The 23,601-nt window shown below is 35.0% G+C and overlaps 1 protein-coding gene across 1 annotated transcript in view; it reads right to left on the bottom strand.

Annotated features, from left to right (window-relative positions):
- The window catches only part of LOC127878239 (protocadherin Fat 1-like), a 133,670-nt gene that overhangs the window by 26,597 nt on the left and 83,472 nt on the right, over positions 1-23,601 (bottom strand). The window lies entirely within an intron of this gene.

Here is a 23,601-nt window from a genome sequence, read left to right as displayed (position 1 = left end):
CAATTTTTTTTCCAAAATTAGTTTTGATGCCCACATGCTTCTGTTGAAAGCTCATTAGATCCCGTCCATTAACAATTCACAAATTAGCAGCATCTACAGAAAGGTAGACTTCAAAGACAGCATGTGAGGATGCTCCACAGGGTAAAAAAACAAACTTGTGCTGATTTTTTGTAAATTCACCAAGAAACAGTGAGGTTCTTATATTTTTTATAATTAAATTCAAAATATTTTTTAATATGATGGTTTTGATGAGATTGCATCACAATAAAGAATTGCTAATGAATTGTTTTGCTTCAATGAATATACAATTAAACAGTAGAAAATTCTGGCGCTTTTACTCAGCCGCCTCCTGTGTAATAAAGAATTTATTTGGCCCAATAATAGTGGCGAAAACATATTAAGCAATAATAGCCATTTTTTACATGTCAAATTATTATCATGCAAGTAAATTTCACAGAAAGAAATGTATTCATGCCTTATCATGCTATTCTTTTTCATATATTATGTATATCATTACTTTTTTTAAATAAATAGAAGCCAGAAATATTTTGTACAATTTTCTTATTTGAAGCCATGTTGTCATGATTTATCATGAGAAATAAACAAGAGCACCGCATAACGGGTGCCACGCTCGGCTACAGGTGCAGTTTTGAATAAATGAAAGCTTGTCAGATTTGTTTGTTTTGAGGTCACAGTGACCTTGACCTTTGACCTAGTGACCCAAAAATGGGTGTGGCATGTAGAACTCATCAAGATGCCATTTTCCCATGACGAAAGCCATTTAAAATTGAACACCTTCAATGAAATTTAGTTTCAATAACAGCAACTATCAATAACACAAAGGCAATAACAAGAAACAATATATATGCAACCAATGGCTAGCAAAGTAGTTTTGAAGGAGAGTGACAAGCTATAGTAAATATGAAAGTGATTTGTTTCGTTGATTTTGTAAGACTGTGATGTTGGTGGTTTGCATTGAAATAAAGTTCTAAACTATGATCCCCAATGCGGTTATCAATATATTATCCAAATTCATAAATCACAAAGTATTTGTTTTACCAATGATACAAACTCAACAGTGTTTTCTTGTCAGAGACACCTATGTTTAATTAAACAACGCAATTTCAACAAAATTTTACAAGAAGTTCCTAAACCCTTGAAACTAGCCTTTAAAAAGTGGCTGGTTTTAAAGTTTCTACCAACAATGTGTTGTTTTTTTTAATATGGAAGAAAATCTTTGCTCTTAGCCAGCTTCTTGCAAGTCAATAATAATAAGGAATCGCATTAGCACCTCCAAATACTATGATATTGCATCAAAATCCCATCAAGTTGTGAAGGCGTGCTTGTAATATAAAATCCACCAACCATCAAACAAATCTTCCCAAGACAAAAATGCAATTTGCAAACAGATTACCAACTATTTTCAGATCATTTGCAATTAGTTTTTAGTAATATTGCAAGTTTGGTGTCTGAACTAAATTGATATCCTAGCCACTAGTGAGGAACTATCTCTCTCAAAAAGGCTCTATTTTTTATGACAATTTTTTTTTTTACAACATGTTGAAATTTTCAACAAACTGATGTAAGAACAAAACTGTGCACCAGTATGGCCTGAGTTCAGATGTCAGTCAATTTTTTCAAGTTTTTCAAGTTTTTATTTTCTTAATAGCATAAACATGCTCACTTCAAACACCCACACTTCTGAAATGCTCACTTCTACATGATGTGAAGCACAGGCTAATCAGGGATGACACTTTCCGCCTTAATTGGATTTTTGCTAAGAAAAGACTTCATTTAAACACAAAATGTCATAAAAGCGTAAAGTGTTGTCCCTGATTAGCCTGTGCAGATTGCACAGGCTAATCTGGGATGTTACTTTATGCACATGCATTATGCCCAGTTTTCTCAGAACGCAACTCAAATGTATAACACAACATCACATATCAGTTTCTACAGCACCCTTGGGGCACCACACAAGATTGAATTTTTCTGTACAGTTAAAACAGATCAATTCCCCATTAATGTAGCAGAACAACTTTCTAGACATAACTGTCACTCCCAAATCAAATTTTCACACCATTTGTGGGGAACCTTAGAAGCAATTTTCAGAGGAAAGAAAACTGTTGATGCTTTAATCATCTTCTTAAGAGTGTCATTTCTGCAATTATTCCCTTTCTTGGTTCTCAAACTGTGGTTCTAGGGAATACACACACAAAACATGAGCTGTGATTATTGCTCAGGAAAACATTGGTGTTCTTTTTTTTTCAAATAAACTCGCTTCTAGATGATAGGCTTTAACGCTGTTACAAAACAGAAGAACTTAAAAAAATGAGAAAGTAGTGATAACAAGAAATATCTTTAAAAAAAGATATACTGCGTTGATTGTTGTTGGAGTTTGTGAAAGGTAAAGAGTTCAATAAATGAGATCAAGAATAGCGAATATCTTTTTCTGTGCAGTTCTTAGCTGCATCACACACAGTACAGGATGTTACGCGGAGTTTTCGCGGCTTATTTTACATTATTACGTATTGCTGGTCATAAACCTATAGATACGAAACAGAAAACCAAAAGAAGAATGGAAGTGAAATTTTAACATACGAGTCAACCGGCCACACGCTAAGTATTCGTACATATTTTAAATATTTATATGCGCGTTCTTCGAACAAACCTGTTTTAGTGGTTTGTCAGGCATTGCTATTTGATTGGATTCTTAATAGTATCGAGAATCATCGAGCTCATGCTTAATACATTAGTTAATATAGTGGAATAATTCTTGTTAAATTTATTAAAAATAATAGTTATCACGGTATTGTTGAAAACACATTAAGAATCTATTATTGACATACAATAGATTTCACTTAATTGAATATCGGATAATCAAATAATTCGGTTATTGAATAGAAATTGAAAAAAACAAACCATTTGCATCTCTTCCCGTTGAAAAAACTCCTCATATTCTGATAGCAAATATGGCATATTTCGGTTAATTGAATAGCCAATTTTCTATTGCACACTATAATCCACACAATAATCCAGCAAAGAATGTCACAAATCTCCAAGGATACGCATCGTATCGACGATTTTGACAGACACGCTCAATCGACTGCCTTTGTTTTCATTTCACACTATGCATGTATGCAGCGTCTGTCAAGTGTCACGTGACTAACAGGTGTAGTATGCGAGCAAGTACAATGCAAACACTGGAGTCTCTGGTGTGCAGTCAGGTGCAAACTTTCGTATGCAAACTGTCGAGTAACACACTTCAACCGTTTGTTGTGGCTTAAAAAACAATTAAAGAGTGTGTTGCTGATTAGAAACAAACTGTTGGCGTGTCTTGCTCGACAGTTTGCAATAGGTGATGGAATGTTACACTCTATTCTCAGTTCGTGTTTATAAACCTACACAACTGCGTCACAGTAAATCATATCTAAACATGTTGTCGAACAATCGCAAACGCGCACATTTGTCAAAACATCGCAGTCTTAACACTGCTGATCATGTTTTCAAAATTACCAAAATTAAATCCAGTATTTACCAGATTTTCCGGTAAATCAGTACACAGTACATTATCCGTTTCAATACTAAACTACTGGAAAGAGCATAACGTCAAAGATACAGCATTCTCCTCACTACAAAGTTTTCCTTTGACAGTGTATAATACACCCACGCTAATTTTCGCGAGCTTTTTACCAGGACAATACATGAGCAATAGATGTTGCTAGCGTAAGCGTTGGGTAAGCAATAAAATGAAAATGGGAAAAATCATTACACGCACCGTATGGCGTGACATTGTACATTGCTGCATAGTTTTCGCTACCTTTTTGTTAGGGGCAAAGGAAATACATGCGGACGTTTTATTTAAAGCTAGAAAGTGTGTTTTGGATTACATAATTTGTATTCTCATTTGGGAATTCAACAAAACATTTATATTATATTTATAATGGATTCAATATTTAATTCCAATATTATTTTTTTTTAACGCTTTATGTGTCGAAACGATGTTTTGATTATGTATGAAAAGCACAATTTCCAGGAGGATTACACCCGGTTACTGATAACATTGGAAATATAATGGATTCTGTATAATTGAATACTCCGGATAATTGAATATTTGGAAGTGACAAATGGGCTATTGCATTAAGCGAAATCTACTGTACCATAATAATATCGCTCAATATCTTCATTTAACATCTTTCTGGTCTAAAGAAAATTCCAGTTCACCTAGTTAACGGATAGCGTCTATATTATATAACAATTCTTTCACTGGCCGCGAACTCAGGTCAGCACATAAGCGTATTCGAAGACGCAGCTATGACCTGTAAATAAACCACACACTAACCGCAAACTGAACCGTGATACCTCGTGGGTTAAGATGCAATGCATTAACCCTTTCCTTGACAGGTACGCGTTTCTACAACCCTATATCGATTCCCTGTCAAATACGCGTATCTACGCCTGAATCGATTCCCTGTTATCTACGCATTTCTACTACCCTATCTATTACCTGATATATTCGCGTTTTTACGCGGCACAATTTAATTTGCTATTTAAATGCTTAAAATGACGTTTTAAGTGTAACAGAAATGCATATACACCTGCGTTCATCATTTTTCTAAACTGTCGAGTAAACATCCGGTAATGTTGCTATCTAAAGTTCTGATGCAATTGGCGACCAATCAAGACGAGGGTTTACCATTTGACATGCGTAAATCACGTTCCGGGATGTGCGCGCTTCGGGCATTTCGTAATGTCCTAAAATAGCTGCTATTCTCGAACCGTATTTAATTTGGACATTTTCCGAAAACGTATTAATAACTCGTTAAAAATGTCGCAAAAATAAACACGTTCCATAGGGATATAATATGATTTAGGTGTAAATCGATTTCATTCTTATTGTTGTTTGATTCCATTATATCGTAAATGTTTGTTTCCGAGATCATAAACGAGAATTACATCGATATGTTAAATGGCATGTACACTCAAATGTTTTTATGTTAAATGGCATGTACACTCAAATGTTTTTACAAACGACACGTGCTTATCTAAAGTTTGTGTTTCGTAATACACAGGATATTGGATTATCGGTGCTTGATTGGGCAATACAACAAAGACGCAGTCGGCAGTCTTCAATATGCCTTTGAACTGACCAACATAATAATTAATAGCGCACGTGCTAATCTAACATTTAGGGATAAGAAACACGGGTTCTAGACACTTTGAATAAACATGTTTACCGGACGCAGCAGTAGTCTTCAGATGACGTTGGCGCGCGTGCCATGTTACCTCGGCGTTTTGTAATTTGGTACACGAATACACGGGTTTGTCGGCGACTTCTGGGTTATAAAGTTATATGTCGGCGATCAGATTATAAACTGGAGTATTTGATAATAAAGTAGCCGCTTAAAATTTGAATTTTGCAAATAAATACACAAACTGAAGACTTATTGAAGACGCCGACATTGCCGGATTTCGATCGGTAATAAAATGCAAAATGCAAATTAATTAGGCCAAAAAAAAAAATAGTCTTGGTTCAGGGAACATGGCCAGAAAAATGTAGGAGGGTAGGTAGGTTTTTTCTTTTTTTTTTTTTTTTTTTTTTTTACCAGTCGACTGATTTCAGGGTGAAAAAGGGTCAGTAAATGCACCCATGATTGTTTAAACACTGACCAAATGATTAATATTGCACATGTGGTATTTAGTCGTTGTATATTATTCAATATTCCTAGCTCTTTATGCACTTCTTCAGGGCTAGCGCTGGCCCAAAATTTCTTTTAGCCAACCATTTTTTCTTTGTCTGTCTGTGATAGTGTGACCTTCATATTCAAAAGTGAACAAGCCATCTTTATGAGTCTCTGGTGTTTGGGGTGTGACCTTCAGAATTTTTTTCATCATGAGACCTGACCTAGTCTCCGACAGGTGCTCAAGAGTCTGAATAGTGGCTGTCAAAAGGAGGGTAACCTCAAAATAGCACAAGTCTTTCTTCTGGTACATTTTTTGATAAAATGGCAATGGGTTTGAGCGCATCGCACAGGAAGTGAGCAGTGTACATAAATTTGAATGTTGCTATTGGTTTGTACAGGCTAAGGGCGTCACAGTACATTGATTTTGATTCATTATCAAAGCGAAGCCAATTGTTGTCAAGTTTCCATGACTCTTTGAATGTTCTAGTGTTTTGTGTTTTAATTATTTTTTTTTGTTATGACTCTTTTTCGTCCAACAACGCTTTAAGGTTAAAGACGCCATGTTAGCGACTTTAGAGACAAAGTGGTTACTTCCATTTTTATAGTAGTGTAGATGAAGGACTCTTCCTATGTGTTAAAAATTTGAAATGTTAATTAAAATTAAACCGCGCGTGTTTTTCACATTTTTATTTGATTAAAATACGCTGCTGTCAGTTAGCATAGTGTGCGAGTAAAACAAACAAATTAATTAATTATCATCTTTTCATTTCGATCGGAAATTGGCAGAAAGTTGTAATATCATCGACATAGAACTAATTATTTAATTATCACTTTTAAATTCAGATCAATAGACAGCTTGGAAATAATTAAAATATTGTCACGCTTCTTTTCATTTTAATACGACATTTGCGACCGGCCGCTATTTTGTTTGCAGACGACAATATTAACTGTGTATTCAAAGTGCACAGTGTCTGCGCATGAATGACCGAATATTACTCCATAGCTCCACCCATTTTTACATTTCATTTAACAACGTCATTTCATGTGTAAGCGAGCTCAATGTTGATTGGCCAGCTAGCATGCGCACTTCAATAACAATAAGGTCAAGCGATGTCTCGTATACACGTGCAGACCGGTTATTGTTCACTGTTCAAATTGCGAACACTTTCATTGAAACAAAGAGAAAAATATAGAAAACCAATCCAGGTTAAATTGGTGGCTGTTTTCAATGAAATTTTACGAGATTTTAGCATTTTCTTCATCAGATTTTTTTCCATGGACCAAAAAAATCGTTAGGGTCGGGGGCAAAAAATAGGGTCGGTCGGGTTCCCTGAACCAAGACTATTTTTTTTTTTGGCCTTATATGAATATTCATGGCACATTATGCAACATCCAATTAAATTGTTACCGGTATCTATAAATGTTTATAAATCATTTGATGAATAAATGTAATAGAAATACCAAGTATTGTACGAATTTTATAAGAAATAATACAATTGATTTTGAAAATGCATAAAGTTGTTTGAGAAACTCTATGTTTTTCTATAGCTATTTATAAGAATTTACATGAATTTTGAGGCTTGCAGAATGAATTTATAAAATAAAAAAATATTCAAGAAAGAAGAATTGTAGTTTGGAAAGTAAGAAAAAAAATTAATTTTCCAAAATATAATTATTTGTATTTGATTCAACACACCAACTTCACGAAGTTTCTATATGAGCTGGAAAGAGATTTGCATTTAAACCCAGTAAAACACACAACGGTCAACTTTACATGACTATAACTGATTAATAAAATAATGTAGAAACATAAGTTTACACCACAGGAAAGGAAATCTTATTAGCTAAAACTTTCATATCGAGTGTTTTTCAATAATATTTCAACTTTTATGAGAAAATCAGGTTTAAAGGCAATGACGGTTGCGTTTCCAAAGAGGTAGATTTGCATTGAAACGCAGTAAAACACACAACTGTCAACTTTGCATGACTATAACTGACCAATAAATTAAGGTAGAAACATACAGTTTACACCACAGGAAAGGAAATTTTATTAGCTTAAACTTTCATATTGTGTATTTTTCAATAATATTTCAATTTTTATGAGAATATCAGGTTCAAAAGCAATGAGGGTCATAAAACAGCGTTTTTCCAATAATGCCTGTACAGATGGGGTACTGATATTGATAAGATGGCTATCAGCCACTGGTCAGCAGGCAGCTAGGTCTTGTGGTAACTGGAGAGGCTTATATTGGCTAAATGGCTGTCAAGGAAAGGGTTAAAGTGAGGCCACGCTTCCACTGCTCTTTATACTTTTACATGTTATCATGTTGACAGGAATATGGAAGTAAGAAATAAATATGAGAACATAGCCTTTAAGTATAAAAGCTGTGTGAATACGTTTTTTGTCACTGTGACCTTGACCTTTGACCTAGTGACCTGAAAATCAACAGGGGTCATCTGCGAGTCATGATCAATGTACCTTAGAAGTGTAATGATCCTAGACAAAAGCTTTCTTGAGTTATCATCCGAAAATCATTTTACTATTTCGGGTCACTGTGACCTTGACCTTTGACCTTGTGACCTCAAAATCAATAGGGGTCATCTGCGAGTCATGATCAATCTACCTATTAAGTTTCATGATCCTAGGCATATGCGTTCTTGAGTTATCATCCGAAAACCATTTTACTATTTCGGGTCACTGTGACCTTGACCTTTGACCTTGTGACCTCAAAATCAATAGGGGTCATTTGGGAGTCATGATCAATGTACCCATGAAGTATCATGATCCTAGGCGTATGCATTCTTGAGTTATCATCCGGAAACCATTTTATTATTTCGGGTCACCGTGACCTTGACCTTTGACCTAGTGACCTCAAAATCAATAGGGGTCATTTGCGAGTCATGATCAATCTACCCATGAAGTTTCATGATCCTAGGCGTATGCGTTCTTGAGTTATCATCCGAAAACCATTTTACTATTTCAGGTCACTGTGACTTTGACCTTTGACCTTGTGGCCTCAAAATCAATAGGGGTCATCTGCGAGTCATTATCAATCTACCCATGAAGTTTCATGATCCTAGGCATATGAATTCTTGAGTTATCATCCGAAAACCATTTTACTATTTCGGGTCACTGTGACCTTGACCTTTGACCTAGTGACCTCAAAATCAATAGGGGTCATCTGCGAGTCATGATCAATCTACCCATGAAGTTTCATGATCCTAGGTGTATGCGTTCTTGAGTTATCATCCAGAAACCATTTTACTATTTCGGGTCACCGTGACCTTGACCTTTGACCTAGTGACCTCAAAATCAATAGGGGTCATCTGCGAGTCATGATCAATGTACCTATGAAGTTCCATGATCCTAGCCCCAAGCGTTCTTGAGTTATCATCCGGAAACCACCTGGTGGACGGACCGACATACCGACCTCACCGACCGACCGCCCGACCGACTGACCGACCGACATGAGCAAAGCAATATACCCCCTCTTCTTCGAAGGGGGGCATAATAAAAGGTGCACGCACAAACTGTATTGATGTCGAGATTGAGTGTAAAACTGTTCTATCTATTAAGCCTTTTCATTAGTGATAAAAATGTTTCATGCTGAACACGCAGTAAAACAGTGTTACAAAGATGCGGACATGTTTCCAATGTTCTGGTGGAATGCTCAAATCAGCCTTTGGAATAAATGAAGTCTATTCATTCTGAACTAGCCGCGAGAAGTTTTATTTGAATTTTATTGGACAGTTACAAAGGTCAGGTAAGGTGAAAAGCTGGCGTATACAGCTTCGCCGAAAAACACAGAGCTGTTTTCAGCTGAGCTCATGGACTGTCAAATTACTCATGAGTTTTATTAATAAACTTTGTCATGCACAAAATGTGTTTATTACTCATTTTGTGTTGTTCCTGTTGTTGTTTTTATATAGATTTTTATGTGATCTTCAGAATTGGTCTACACAAGAACATTGATATAGTAAACATGATAAATGATCATCCCTTCAAGTAAGATGAAGCTGTCATCTGAACTTGACACTGTTTGACTAGATTTCTATATATGGTCAGCAGCAGCCACTTTCAGGTCACTCCAACCAGACTGACTGACCAGTGGTCATTAAGGAACACATATGCAAGTCAGTGGCTTTGTCCATGGAGGTGAATAGTTCAGAGACATGGACACGCAAATGACATTGAGAAATGAACAGAATGTTAACACAGGCTTTTCCTAACAAGGAGCGTTAACACTGAGTGCATCCATGCATGGACTGAAGGTCACATTACAAACATGACGTTTAGCCTTCATGTATGAAAACTCAGACATTAACTAAAACATGATAACGAATACATGTCTGCTTGATATAATTGAAATAAAATTTTGAAGCTAACTTGACATGTCTTATAACACAAATCAAGAATGAACATTTCAGAAGAACAAGAAATAACAATCACTATTTCCTGTCATTAAATGTTTCAAGTGATAATTTTCCAATTACACAACACAAACCAGTATGAATGCAACATGTATTTCTAAGGCATATATAAGAAGATGTTATTACTTTTGAATCAATTTCATATCAAACAATATTAATTTTGTATTTTATATGATTTATATTTAAGGCTACAACTGCTGAATATAAATAATCTTGACAAGCATAAAGATGTTAAGAAAACTGTAGAATTGAGCATTCAAAGAAAACAATCCCACAAAGTAACTTTACTTAAATAGCCTGCAAATTTTCCAGCAATTAATTTTCATCACTGCCGAAAAACTTCTGCCAATAATTAGTCAAGTTAATTATCTGCAGCGATAATAATTATCTTTGTAGTAGCTCTAATTGATAAACGTTTGCGATGTTGCAATTAAAGCACTTGTATTAAGATTTATGAAACATTCAATGCACTTAGCAGCAGCAAAGTAGTTTTGGCCAATTAAATTTGATGCAGTTGCCTATTTGCACATAAATCATATCCAATTTTTATGTCTATAAAATTGTTTTAACACAAACATCATGAAAATAACATTTCATTGTGTCAAAGAAAATACGAAAAAAGGTCTTATGTAACAGACAGCCAGCTTTCGCACAGTCTGCTCAGGAATTTCGCTTTTTGCTATAAAGTCACACAAGGTTTCATGGTCTCATTAGAAACAAGAAATATCTTTAAAAAAGATATACGGCGTTGATTGTGGTTGGAGTTAATGAAAGGTAAAGAGTTCAATGAACGAGATCAAAGATAGCGAATGTCTGTGCAGTTCTAAGCTGCATCAAACGCAGTACGGGATGATACGCGGGAGTTTTCGCGGCTTATTTTACACTATTACATATTGCTGGTCATAAACCTATAGATACAAAACAGAAAACCAAAAGAAGAATGGAAGTGAAATTAAAACATACGAGTCAACCAGCCACACGCAAAGTATCTGTACATATTTTAAATATTTATACGCGCGCTCTTCGAACAAACCTGTTTTAGTGGTGTGTCTGGCATTGCTATTTGATTCGACTATTAACAGTATCGAGAATCATCGCGCTCATGCTTAATTCATTAGTCAATATGATGGAATAATTCTTGTTAAATTAATTAAAAATAATATTTATCATAGTATTGTTGAAAACACATTAAGAATCTATTATTGACATACCATATTATATCGCTGGATATCTTCATTTAACATCTGTCTGGTCTAAAGAAAATTCCAGTTCACGCTATAGCGTCTTTATTATGTAACGATTATTTTCAGGCCGCGAACTCCGATCAGCACATAGGGAAGAGACGCAGCGATGACCTGTATGTAAACTCTGACATTCACACACAGTGGCCGCAAATTGACCCGATATACCTCGCGGGTTGAAATGCAATGCATTAAAGTGAGTCTTTGCTTCCACTGCCTTTTATACTTTTACATGTTAACATGTTGACAGAAATGTGGAAGTTAGTACTAAATATCAGAACATAGCCTTTAAGTGCAAACGTTCTCGCGCTGAAAATCTTCTGAAAATAAAAGGTGGACGCACAAACTGTATTGATGTCGAGATTGAGTGTAAAACTGTTCTATCTATAAAGCATTTTTATTAGAGATAAAATTGTTTCATGCTGAACACGCAGTAAAACAGTGTTACAAAGACGCGGATATGTTTCCAATGTTCTGGTTGTATTCTCAAATCAGCCAATGCAGTCAATGAAGTGTATTCATCTGCACTTGGCCGCGGGTAGTTTTATTTGAATTCTATTGGACGCTAACACAGGTCACGTAAAGGTGAAAAGCTGGCGTAGTCAGCTCCGCCGAAAAAGGGTAGCCCCTGATAAGGATGTGCAGAAGACCCATTTTCACATGAAGCAGGTAATATTACAGTGCACATTTTATGTCATCATAATTATGGAACACATATTAATGTTTACACAAAGGCAGAAAAACAAGTCGTATATTATAAGCAGATGCATGTTAAACATCCTTTAGTCTTAATAAGCGCTTAATTATAATAAACGGAAAACTAGAAACAAGAGCTGTGTTTGTGAAACACAATGCCCCCTACTGCGCCACTTTGAAGGATGACCTTGCACTTTCATCACTCAAAATGTGCAGCTCCATGAGATACACATGCATGCCAAATATCAAGTTGCTATCTTTAATATTGCAAAAGTTATGACCAAGGTTAAAGTTTTGGGACAGACACACACATTAAATGAAAACAGGGAAATGGTTAAGGTAAAACCAGTTGCCAATGACAAAACAATTGGCATTAAATGTTATTTGTCTTAATTCTTAAGCCCAATTTTTATTTATTTTTCCACATTCAAAACATTCTGCAGCATTCATCATATTGGAGAAAAAAAGTTATATTGGAGAAAAAAAGTTATGTTCCAAAAACACCAAAAGATTATGTAGAGCAAAGTCGGGTAATTTAGAGTCCTGATGTGTCGAAAATGTAACCCTCCAAGTGCCCAAACTTAATGAAAAACACCGTTTTGACTTGTTGATATTTGCTAATGAACGTTATTATCGTTGCTGGCATAACTAAAAACTTCAAGCGATTTAACTAATTTCGACAGTTAGCGGCTAATTTCGACACTTGTCTTTGTATTAATTTTCAACAACTGTTTTTATCAGTTATTTACATTGCATCTCTCAATTAATAGCATTTCACGATCTCTTTAATGCCCAGCGATCAGGAGAGAGTGTCTCAATAAGTCGTAGGGCTTTCCATGCAATGGAGCTTAAATAAATAGGATTATACTAAACTAGTGTTAATTGCAAATCAGAGATTCATAAATTAATTGCAATTAGAGTTCGTATTGTGCTCCAACTTGACTCAATATACAGTGCAGACACCGTGTACTTAAACAAACGCCACTCGCTGCGGTGTTCATCTCACTGTAAGCTTACCAATATGAACCCCGCGATGGGTGTTCAGATCAAATGTCGCAAGGGCCGTTTGCCATAGACGAACACCGCGAATCACCGCGGACCCATAATATCTACCCCAGTATTCATCGTGTTCGCTAAAAATAAGTGAACATAAACGTATTGAATTGATCCCTTTCATTTAAAAGTGATAATGAATAAATAAAGTCTATTTTATGTACATGCTGGTCGAAAGGATGCGATAAGTATTTTAAATATATTGGCGACAATAAAACGCCCCCAATTCATATGTGTCAACTGTATCTATACATGCAACTTCTCCCATCTTTATCCAATACTCGATAATCCCATATACGCCCGATTTCCGTTTTTAAAGCAAATTATGTGAGGGTAATATAGACGATAAGAGTGCTCAAGAATGTCATAAACATAAACGTTCCCAATTTTCGAAAGTATCAAATGAATTTCGGCATATGATTCTATTTAAAGATTAGATGAAATAAGCGCCCAAAAAAGACAGTTGTATTCCAACATGCGAAAATCTCCTTACACGGTTTGCATGCGCCGGGTACAGCTATTTTCGGCATGCAACTTCTAGATGAAATAAATGAATTTCCTTGTCCTGATAAAAAGCGCGCGAAAATTGGCGTGGGTGTATTTATTTGTAAATAAAAATTTCGTAGCGGGTACAACATTGAGATCAATTGATTTCCATTAAAAGTTTTGTTGTGAATTTCAGCTATAGTTGAAATATCTCGTGAAATATTTGGCATTGCCATTAAGAGTTAAAAGTAATGATCATCTAAATGCTTTATTTACGTTTCCGACGTTATGTACTGTACAAATTTAAGTGCATACATGTGCACATACATATAATATCTACATGTAGTACACATGTATATGATTTTCTTTTGTACATGTACATTTAAAACGCGTGAATGACCCTCGCAGACAGGTGTTTACGGCGGTTGCGCAGCATCCGCGATGATCACATGTGATCCAATTAACAATATAATTAAGTAAAAAAAATACAATTTCATTAATCAATAACCTTCACAATCTTTAAATAGCTCTAATTTTATATAATCTGCTTGAAAAAATATAGAGAGAGCTAACTATAATATTCAATAAGCTGCGTCAACCATGTAAAGATTAACTCTATCTAACGAATCTATCTTTCCATATCCGCTGGGAATGCTTAAAAACATTTGGAGTGTCGGAATTACCCACCATCGTATAAAATCGGAGGATAATTTCGACACCCCACAAATCATAGTTTAAACAAGAGTGCCAAACTGTCACAAGATACGCCCGTTTTAAGACTTTGGACAACTTGATAACTTTACCATGACCCATATTTGAACTTGACCTACATATCATCTAGACACAACTTCTGACCAAAGTTGGTGAAGATCTGATGAAAACTACTTCAATTAGAGAGCAGACACCATGCTAAATGCTTGAAATGCACTACGGGACCTCGTGACCTAGTTTTTAACCTGGCAAGACCCATATTTGAACTTGACCTACATGTAGATATTGTCTAGACACAACTTCTGACCAAAGTTGGTGAAGATCGGATGAAAACTACTTCAATTAGAGAGCACTTGCTAAATGCTTGAAATGGTTTAAGTGACCCTGTGACCTAGTTTTTGACCTGGAATGACCCATATTCCAACTTGACCTAAATACTGTCTAGATACAACTTCTGACCAAGTTTGGTGAAGATTGGATGAAAACTACTTCAATTAGAGAGTGGACACCATGCTAAATGCTTGAAATGCACTAAGTGACCCTGTGACCTAGTTTTTGACCCAGCATGACCCATATTCGAACTTGACCTAGATATTGTCTAGATACAACTTCTGACCAAGTTTGGTGAAGATCGGATGAATACAATTTGAATTAGAGTCCGGACAAAGTGGCGCCGTTGAAAATGCACTAATTGACCCTATGACCTAGTTTTTGACCCGGCATGACCCATATTCGAACTTGGCCTATATATCAACTAGATGCAACTGCTGACCAAGTTTGGTGAAGATCGGATGAATACAATTTGAAATAGAGTCCGGACAAAGTGGCCCCTTTGAAAATGCACTTATTGACCCTATGACCTAGTTTTTGACCCGGCATGACCCATATTCGAACTTGGCCTAGATATCAACTAGATGCAACTGCTGACCAAGTTTGGTGAAGATCGGATGAATACAATTTGAATTAGAGTCCGGACAAAGTGATGCCTTCCGCCCGCCGCCCGCCGCCCGCCGCCCGCCAAGGGGTTTCACATAATACGTCCCGTATTTATACGGGCGTATAAAAATGCTTGGCACCATTCAAACACAAATACAATGTCAAGTGAAACAAATTTTATACTAGAACTTGTACAAATACCAGAAATACAGCGAAATCCTGAAGGGACGTAATTATGTAACCTCCCTTAGCAAAGCTCATAACGCTATAAAAAAGTAATACAATGTACGTATTTTAAATGACTCACTTACATGCAAACAGCGAGACGTTTGATAGAGAGATGTTATCTGGTGACGTCACAACACCAACTACGTAACATTTTACAATGAAATCATACGGGATGATGATGATTTTAAGACAAGTCTGATAAATATTGTCAAAAGTGTCGAAATTAGACGACTGTCAGAATTACCCGACATTGCGCTATGGCCTTTTTGGAATGAGATTACATAAGATGCTAAAAAGGCAGGAAGTATAATTCATGATGTGAATCTTAAGTCTGTAAAGATGTATTAATACCTCATGAGAAAAGTGTGTGGCAATTAGTTGTACATTGAATTTGGTTCTTTTTAAACATACAAACATGATAAAGTTGTACAGGCTAATAATGAAAAGTATGTCAAAACCATTTTAGATTTGATCTACATAAATTGAAAATGAAAACCCTACCAAGTGTTTGTGTATCCTATTAAGGTAGCGCACCTCTAATGATTTCCCGCGATTTCTTCGAAAGTTGAAGAGCCTACTATTAGGTGCCGTAGCCTAGTGGTTAAGGCGATAGACTAGAAATCTTTTGGGATATTCCCGCGCAGGTTCGAATCCTGCCGATGACGTATACTTTTTTGCGACGCGTTTTATTTATTTTCTAACGTAATTTGATTTAATATGGCATATAAGCTATATTTATTGTTAAATATGTTGCAATTTTTATGCACATTCTTCAATTATTAAAATTAAAACAACGTTATGGCGAAGTTGGGTGATTTACTGTTGAAAATACGAACCATGCATGTTGCATTTTTATTTTTATTTCAAAAAGTAAACGGTAAATCTGTCTATTTCTTGGTATTTTTGCTGTATATAGTGTTTCTATAAAAACTAAGTTTAAAATATGACTTAAATGATACTATTTTGAATTTTATGACACTTTGTTTTTAACCGACCCAATTGTTACTTGGCTGAAATCACTTACATTTCATGGCGCTCTTCCATAGATAAAAATTTGTAAAAAATAAATGTCTGTAAAAGAATACTTATTTCATCTTGTTTAAACATTAAACACCTTTACAGCATCTGTACACACCAACTGCATGCCCATATTTGGAAATTTGAATGAATTATGGAACTTTTATATACCCCAGGGGTGAAAATAAACTGGACAAAAGCCGAGCGTGGGGGTGGTTTTGACAAAATCGGTATATATTTTTAAAAAGCATGGAAAGCCTACCTACAAATTTGCATGTAGTTCAGTGAAATGATGCTGATTAAGAAAATAATTACTTAGATTATATTTGGATATGTGCCCATTAGAGGTGCGCTACCTTAATAAAGTAGTAAGTAAATTTTAAAGACCTAAAAACAAAAAATAATTACATCCCTTGAAAGATTAATTAACCCTGGCTTGAACATACCAGGTACATCAAAACGCCCAAGATACATCAAAGCACCTCACATAAGACACAACCAAGATATGTCAACACCTGCTGGCCCACAGCAAGATTTCAATAATGATTTTCAAGCAGAAGAATGTGAAAACACAAGCATCAAAATTGTGATTCATGAAGTTTTTGAGTCAAAACAACACACACTCATCAACCCATGCAGCAATGATTACATCTACACAAGCAAGGTGCCAATCATTATTGCAAATTAATTCCAAGCCAAGATTGTGGGATACAGAGAGAAGTAGCTCTGCAATAAGCCATTGGACACACATTAGTTGCCCTTTTGAATACTAAACTGGAAAACTGACATTTTCTTGGAAGATTTGACTGATGGAAATAATCCGGTGGCCATTTGTCCCTAACCACTCGTGAAAGCCTTTTAGTAACTGGCTTAGCATTGTCAGACAAGAAGATGGCAATTTTTTGCATTTTTTAGAAGACAAATTATAGAGAGATATTAGAAGCTTAAAAAAAAAGCATTAATGGGCTAAAACTTATCATTGGGAAATAATTTCTTTAAGATTTGGGTACTTTTTGTAAAGATACAGATAATAAATTAAATAATTATATTTTTTCACAGATTTTTTTATTTACACCACATGATATGTCAAAAAGGAGTATAAAAAACGTCTACACAGTACAACTTTCGTTCAAGTTTTCACATACATATTTAGGGACTGTAATAATTATGTTGATGGAATTGCTTTAAAAACATATAATGGCACATATTTCTGTATTTTTGTTCCAATACAATGAAACTCATTAGACCAACCAAAACAATCCTTGGAGTTTAGTATTCTAATGAAACATTACAATGCCAGAAACATGTGGTACAACACATGTGACTCTCTGAGCTGGTAATACCAACCCTATTAAAGAAACATAAACTTCCAAATTGCGCTCATGATGAAGCCATATACACAGAATTTTGGCTAGCTTCAATCATGGGTGCAATTTTATAGTGGCATCATTATTTTCGATATGGGTGAAAATTGCACTTTTATGTCCTATAATTAGAGGCCTAAGTTTAGAGTCATTTTTCCGTGACAATTATGATTTAACAAAATCTTCCATGTTCATGTGAGATATACAAATTTAGGGTTTGACTGTTAAACTAATGTTGAGATGTGACAGTTTTTCACTCATCTCTATCAATGGGTGCATATTCATGTCCTAGTTTTGACAGATTTATGCCTGGTCCGCAACATTTAAACTTATTAAATATAATCAGTATGAAAACTATGACCCAATGCCTTGCACATTTAATACCTTTTTCATGTGTTAACCTTCTCCCCCCCCCCCCCCCCCCCCCCCTCCGACATGACTACAAGAATAACCACAGCGCACTTGCTCAAGCAAGATGACATGTACCTCAGTCAACAAAGAACATGCTAAATGGGTATGAACAGGATGTAAACAGGCATTTATCACTTATTCCCAGAAAAACATGTAAAATATTCCCTAAATATGAAGCAGGTTACAATCCACTCATTCCATGCAGCCAACTGCCAACAGCTGTTATCACCTGTAGGGTGTAGGACTTAATCAAACTCAGGGCAGGGTGGCTTTATTTACAAATATGAACCTGCCTAAAACTACATCATTCCTCAGATACATATTGAATGGCACATAAAACAACTCTTAAGATATAATTTGATACAAAATTTAATGAGATTCTGACAATTACCTTCTTTTTTTAAAGTTTTCGAATCAAATATATCAACCAGTTGGTTATTTTTGGTGTAGATTATTATATGTGTTCATATTACCACATATTACATATTGTTATATAAAAATTAACGAATTGACGTCACAAGCAGGGTTTTATTCGTATCGGTACAAAATTGGTTCCAAAGACAGCCTTATCAAATGTCGATAAATAAAATTAGCCACAAATCAATGAAAATATAAAAAATAATAATTAAACATAACACACAATAGGGATATTTAAAATATAGATTGCAACTGAAACTGTACTGTGGATTAGATTGAAGACACTATTTCAGCATTTACAAGAGTCAAAAAACAAAATTTTACCAGAGATTGCCAAGCAATATGGTCCTCTACCGGCTCCACCAATGTCAGAAATTCCACCATTGTCAGATTATTTTTTTTTTATATATTTGTTACCATAGCAACCAGAATTTGACGTAGGAACAAAATGAAATGATGTGCATAATGTCCATTTTAAAGTTATCGCAGGATACAGAAAACCACCATTTTCAGAAGAATTTCTAGTCTATTTGGTGCCATAGCAATCATAATTTTTGACGTAGGAACAAAATGAAATGACTTGCATAATGTCCATATTGCCATCTAGCCATGTTTCAAGTTTCATGAAAAAATATTAAGAACTTTTAAAGTTATCACAGGATCCAGAAAAGTGTGATTGACTGACAGACTGACAGACGCACAGAGCGCAAACCATAAGTCCCCTGTGGTGAAACCGGTAGGGGACAATAAATGACATGCATACCTATGGCGCCAGGGCCGTTGTACTGCTTAGGCCGATTTTAGATGTCCGGCCCAGTTTATCGCAATTTGTTGTGAAATTAAATTTTATTTTTGCTAAAATATTGGCAATTAATTATTCAAACTCTATACATCATCATTATACTTATGATTTAGCAATTTTCCCCTATTTTGACAATTCAAGGACATGAATGTCTTAATTTAATGCAAGTACTTGTTTCCCAAAATGGTCAGAAAAATGCCTTGGTATAGCATGCATGCAACTTGAAGCTAGTGATTGTTTGGATTTCTTCTATCACTATTGCTATCCAGCAGTTTCTGGCATAATTTGGAGCAAGTGTTTGCAACATTACTGACTATAAACCCTTCCACTACAACAGTACACATGCCATTATACCTGACAGCTGAGACCACTTTCTGAAATTACCAAACACAAGCCAGAGCGAGAGATATCAGTAAATGTTTCAGAACAAGGTCTGGGAGACAATATGGACATGAAGCTTTGTATTTGTACCCTCATTTGCAGTTGTAACACTTTACAGAAAGGCTTACATACCCAGGAAAACTACTATTAAAGTGTCTGAAAATAAGCTTTCAAAAGAAAATAAAGACGACAATATAAATCGTATCAACTGTCATCTTTGGTCACTTTTACTCCGTGGCCCACATTTGAATCAATAAAAATCTAAACCAAAACCAACTTGGTTCTATGATCATCCCATTAACTGGTAAATGGCTGCAACCTGTGTGAGCTGAGATGGTAATTTTCACTCACCTTCAATATGGTAATAATGAAGAGGACATTTGGTTACCTAACTAACCCTCAATATGGTAATAATGAAGAGGACATTAGGTTACCTAACTAACTGGCTTGGTGACAGTTTTAGTGTTGCTCCCACAGGTACATAGGTGAAGATGCTAATCTATTAAATGGTGATCCATTACACAAACAGATATTTACTTTGACATAAAACATAGTCAACTGGTAATGGCCAAAACAGTGTATTGCACTATGTTGACCTTATGGTTAATTATTTTCATTAAAAAAAGTAATTTGGCTGCTGTTGGAAAAAAAGTATTGACCAACAGGTCATGGCAGTTTTATGTGATTATGAAAGATTTATGGCCATTGGTTATTTTTCTAATACAATGTAAGTGCATAAAGTCAGTATCTGGCATGGTACAAATGAGAGGGTCATTAGGGCCCAGAAATGTTAGGACAACAATATGATATGGTTGTCATTTATCCACATGTCATTGTCCATCAGTCTCAGCCATGGTCTGAAGTAAGTCAGCCAGTGCAGAATATTACTTTAATAAACAAACACATCATCCGTGTAACTAAACACTGACTGTAGAATATTAACTATATCAACATAGACATCCCCCCAAATAGTTTAGCATAGTCTGCAGAATATTTACTAGATAAATAAAGACATGCAAGACAACATTCCAAACTAGCTAAACAGAAATGCAAGTACAGATATCATAGTCTCTCAAAAGTGTAAACAGAAGTAAAAGTCTAATCTAATTTAAAGGCTTAATCTTTAAAACTGGAGTTACTGCAATGGGACTTTTTTCAGGCTATAATGTTGGTCATACTGAGGCTTGTTTTCAGATTACCCAAATTTACAAGAGCTTGTCACAGTAGTGCCAAATTCCTGCTGAAATGTGTTTGCTTGTATGACAACATTTGTTTTAGAGAGTAGAATAATATTTGTAAAAACAAATAAAGGGAGATAATTCATTATGCTCCAGACAAAAAATTACTTTGAAATTAAATAAAGGGATATAATTCAAACACTAAGATAGATAGAGTTATGGTTCTTAGTCACTGCACTTCTCCTACTTGCCATCTGTTTAAGTTTGAAGTTTCAAGTAAATCCCTTTAGTAGATTTAGAGTTATGTTCCGGACAAAAATGTACTTTAAAATTATATAAAAGGGGAGATAATTCAAAAACTAAGGTAGATAGTTATGGTTTTTGGTCACTGCACTTCTCCTACTTGCCATATGTTTATATTTCAAGTTTTAAGTAAATCCCTTTAGTAGATTTAGAGTTATGCTCCGGACAAAATTTACTTTAAAGTTATATAAAAGGGGAGATAATTCAAAAACTAAAGTAGATAGAGTTATGGTTCTTAGTCACTGCACTTCTCCCACTTGCCATCTGTTTATATTTCAATTTTCAAGTAAATCCCTTCAGTAGATTTAGAGTTATGCTCCGAACAAAAATTTACTTAAAAATTATATAAAAGGGGAGATAATTCAAAAACTAAGGTAGATAGAGGTGTGGTTCTTGGTCACTGCACTTCTCCTAGTTGCCATCTGTTTATATTTCAAGTTTCAAGTTAATCCCTTCAGTAGATTTAGAGTTATGCTCCGGACAAAAATTTACTTTAAAATTATATAAAAGGTGTGATAATTCAAAAACTAAGGTAGATAGAGTTGTGGTTCTTGGTCATTGCACTTCTCCTAGTTGCCATCTGTTTATATTTCAAGTTTCAAGTTAATCTCTTTAGTATATTTAGAGTTATGCTCCGGACAAAAATTTACTTTAAAGTTATATAAAAGGGGAGATAATTCAAAAACTAAGGTAGAAAGAGTTATGGTTCTTGGTCACTGCACTTCTCCTAGTTGCCATCTGTTTATATTCCAAGTTTAAAGTAAATCCATTGAATAGATTTGGAGTTATGCTCCGGACAAAGTTTCAGCCGGACGGACAGACGGACAGGATCAATTACTATATCCCCTCCGAATTTTTTTTCGGCGGGGATAATAAAGTCATACAAGACAACATTCCATAATAGCTGAACAGAAATGCAAGTACAGATTTGATAGTCTCTCAAAAGTGTAAAAAGAAGTGTTAGTCTAATCTAGGTTAAATTGAAGACTTAATCTTTTAAACTGGAGTTACCGCAATGTGTTTTTTTTCAGGCTATAATATTGGTCATACTGAGACTTGTTTTCAGATTAACCAAGTTATATAAGGTGTTTTTTTTTAAAGAGTCCATATGGCGGTGCCTGAATAAAAAGTAATATAGAAAACACTGAGGCTTATTTCTGATTAACTTCAATAGAATAAGGTTTGCTTTCTGATTATCTGGGATAAAATGAAGCTTGCTATTTGATTCTTATGATTATGCTGAGGCTTTATTTCAATGGAACTCATTTCCAGACTATGTGGGTAACACTGAGGCGTGTGTCCATTCTTTTATGTTAAAAAGCATATTGTAATTACATCAAAACTTTATTCATTTGCTATTATTTTGATTTTTTCTTAATTTAGAGTAACATGAGATAAACTGAAATGCTGATCCTTATTTCTGTAATATCAAACAAGAAATATCTTTAAAAAAGATATACGGCGTAAATAGTTTAATGAATGAGATCAAGTATAGCGAATGTCTTTTTCTGTGCAGTTCTTAGCTGCATCACACGCAGTACGGGATGTTACGGAGAGTTTTCGCGGCTTATTTTACATTATAACATATTGCTGGTCATAAACCTATAGATACAAAACAGAAAACCAAAAGAAGAATGGAAGTGAAATTTAAACATATGAGTCAACCGGCCACACGAGAAGTATCCGTATTTATAGGCGCGTTCTTCGAACAAACCTGTTTTAGTGGTTTGTCGGGCATTGCTATTTGATTCGATTATTAACTGTATCAATTATCATCGTGCTAATGCTTAAAGTGATATTATGGGCATTTTGCACTGTTGAATTGAGCTGAAAAGAATTAACAGGTCAAAATAGTTAGTTAAAATGTGGTTACTGATTAATTATCTGCAACTCACCTAGCTACCAGTTGTTTATAAAAATATATTTTATATTCGATATTCTTACGTGACCCACCCAGTCCTGTAAGCTGAAATGATCCGTAAAACAATTTCGTGTCTTTGTGTCGTATGAACAAATCTGCACTAAAACTAAATTTAGGTTCAACTCGTAAACGCATGATCAGTTGTCAAACGAAAGTACGGTTGATATTCAAATGCATTATTTTTCTCTTTCTGGTATATTGTTTTAGTATGATGATGCTGCATTAATTAATATAAGTGTATATGAAGTAGAAACATCAAAAATAATCAACGGTTGCGATAGACACCTATAAACTGTTACATGCTCATAATATCACTTTAGTACATTAGGCAATATGGACGAATA

The sequence above is a fragment of the Dreissena polymorpha genome, chromosome 4, assembly GCF_020536995.1.
Source record: "Dreissena polymorpha isolate Duluth1 chromosome 4, UMN_Dpol_1.0, whole genome shotgun sequence".
In the NCBI taxonomy this organism is placed as follows: domain Eukaryota; kingdom Metazoa; phylum Mollusca; class Bivalvia; order Myida; family Dreissenidae; genus Dreissena; species Dreissena polymorpha.
This window is presented reverse-complemented; position numbering and strand designations above follow the sequence as displayed.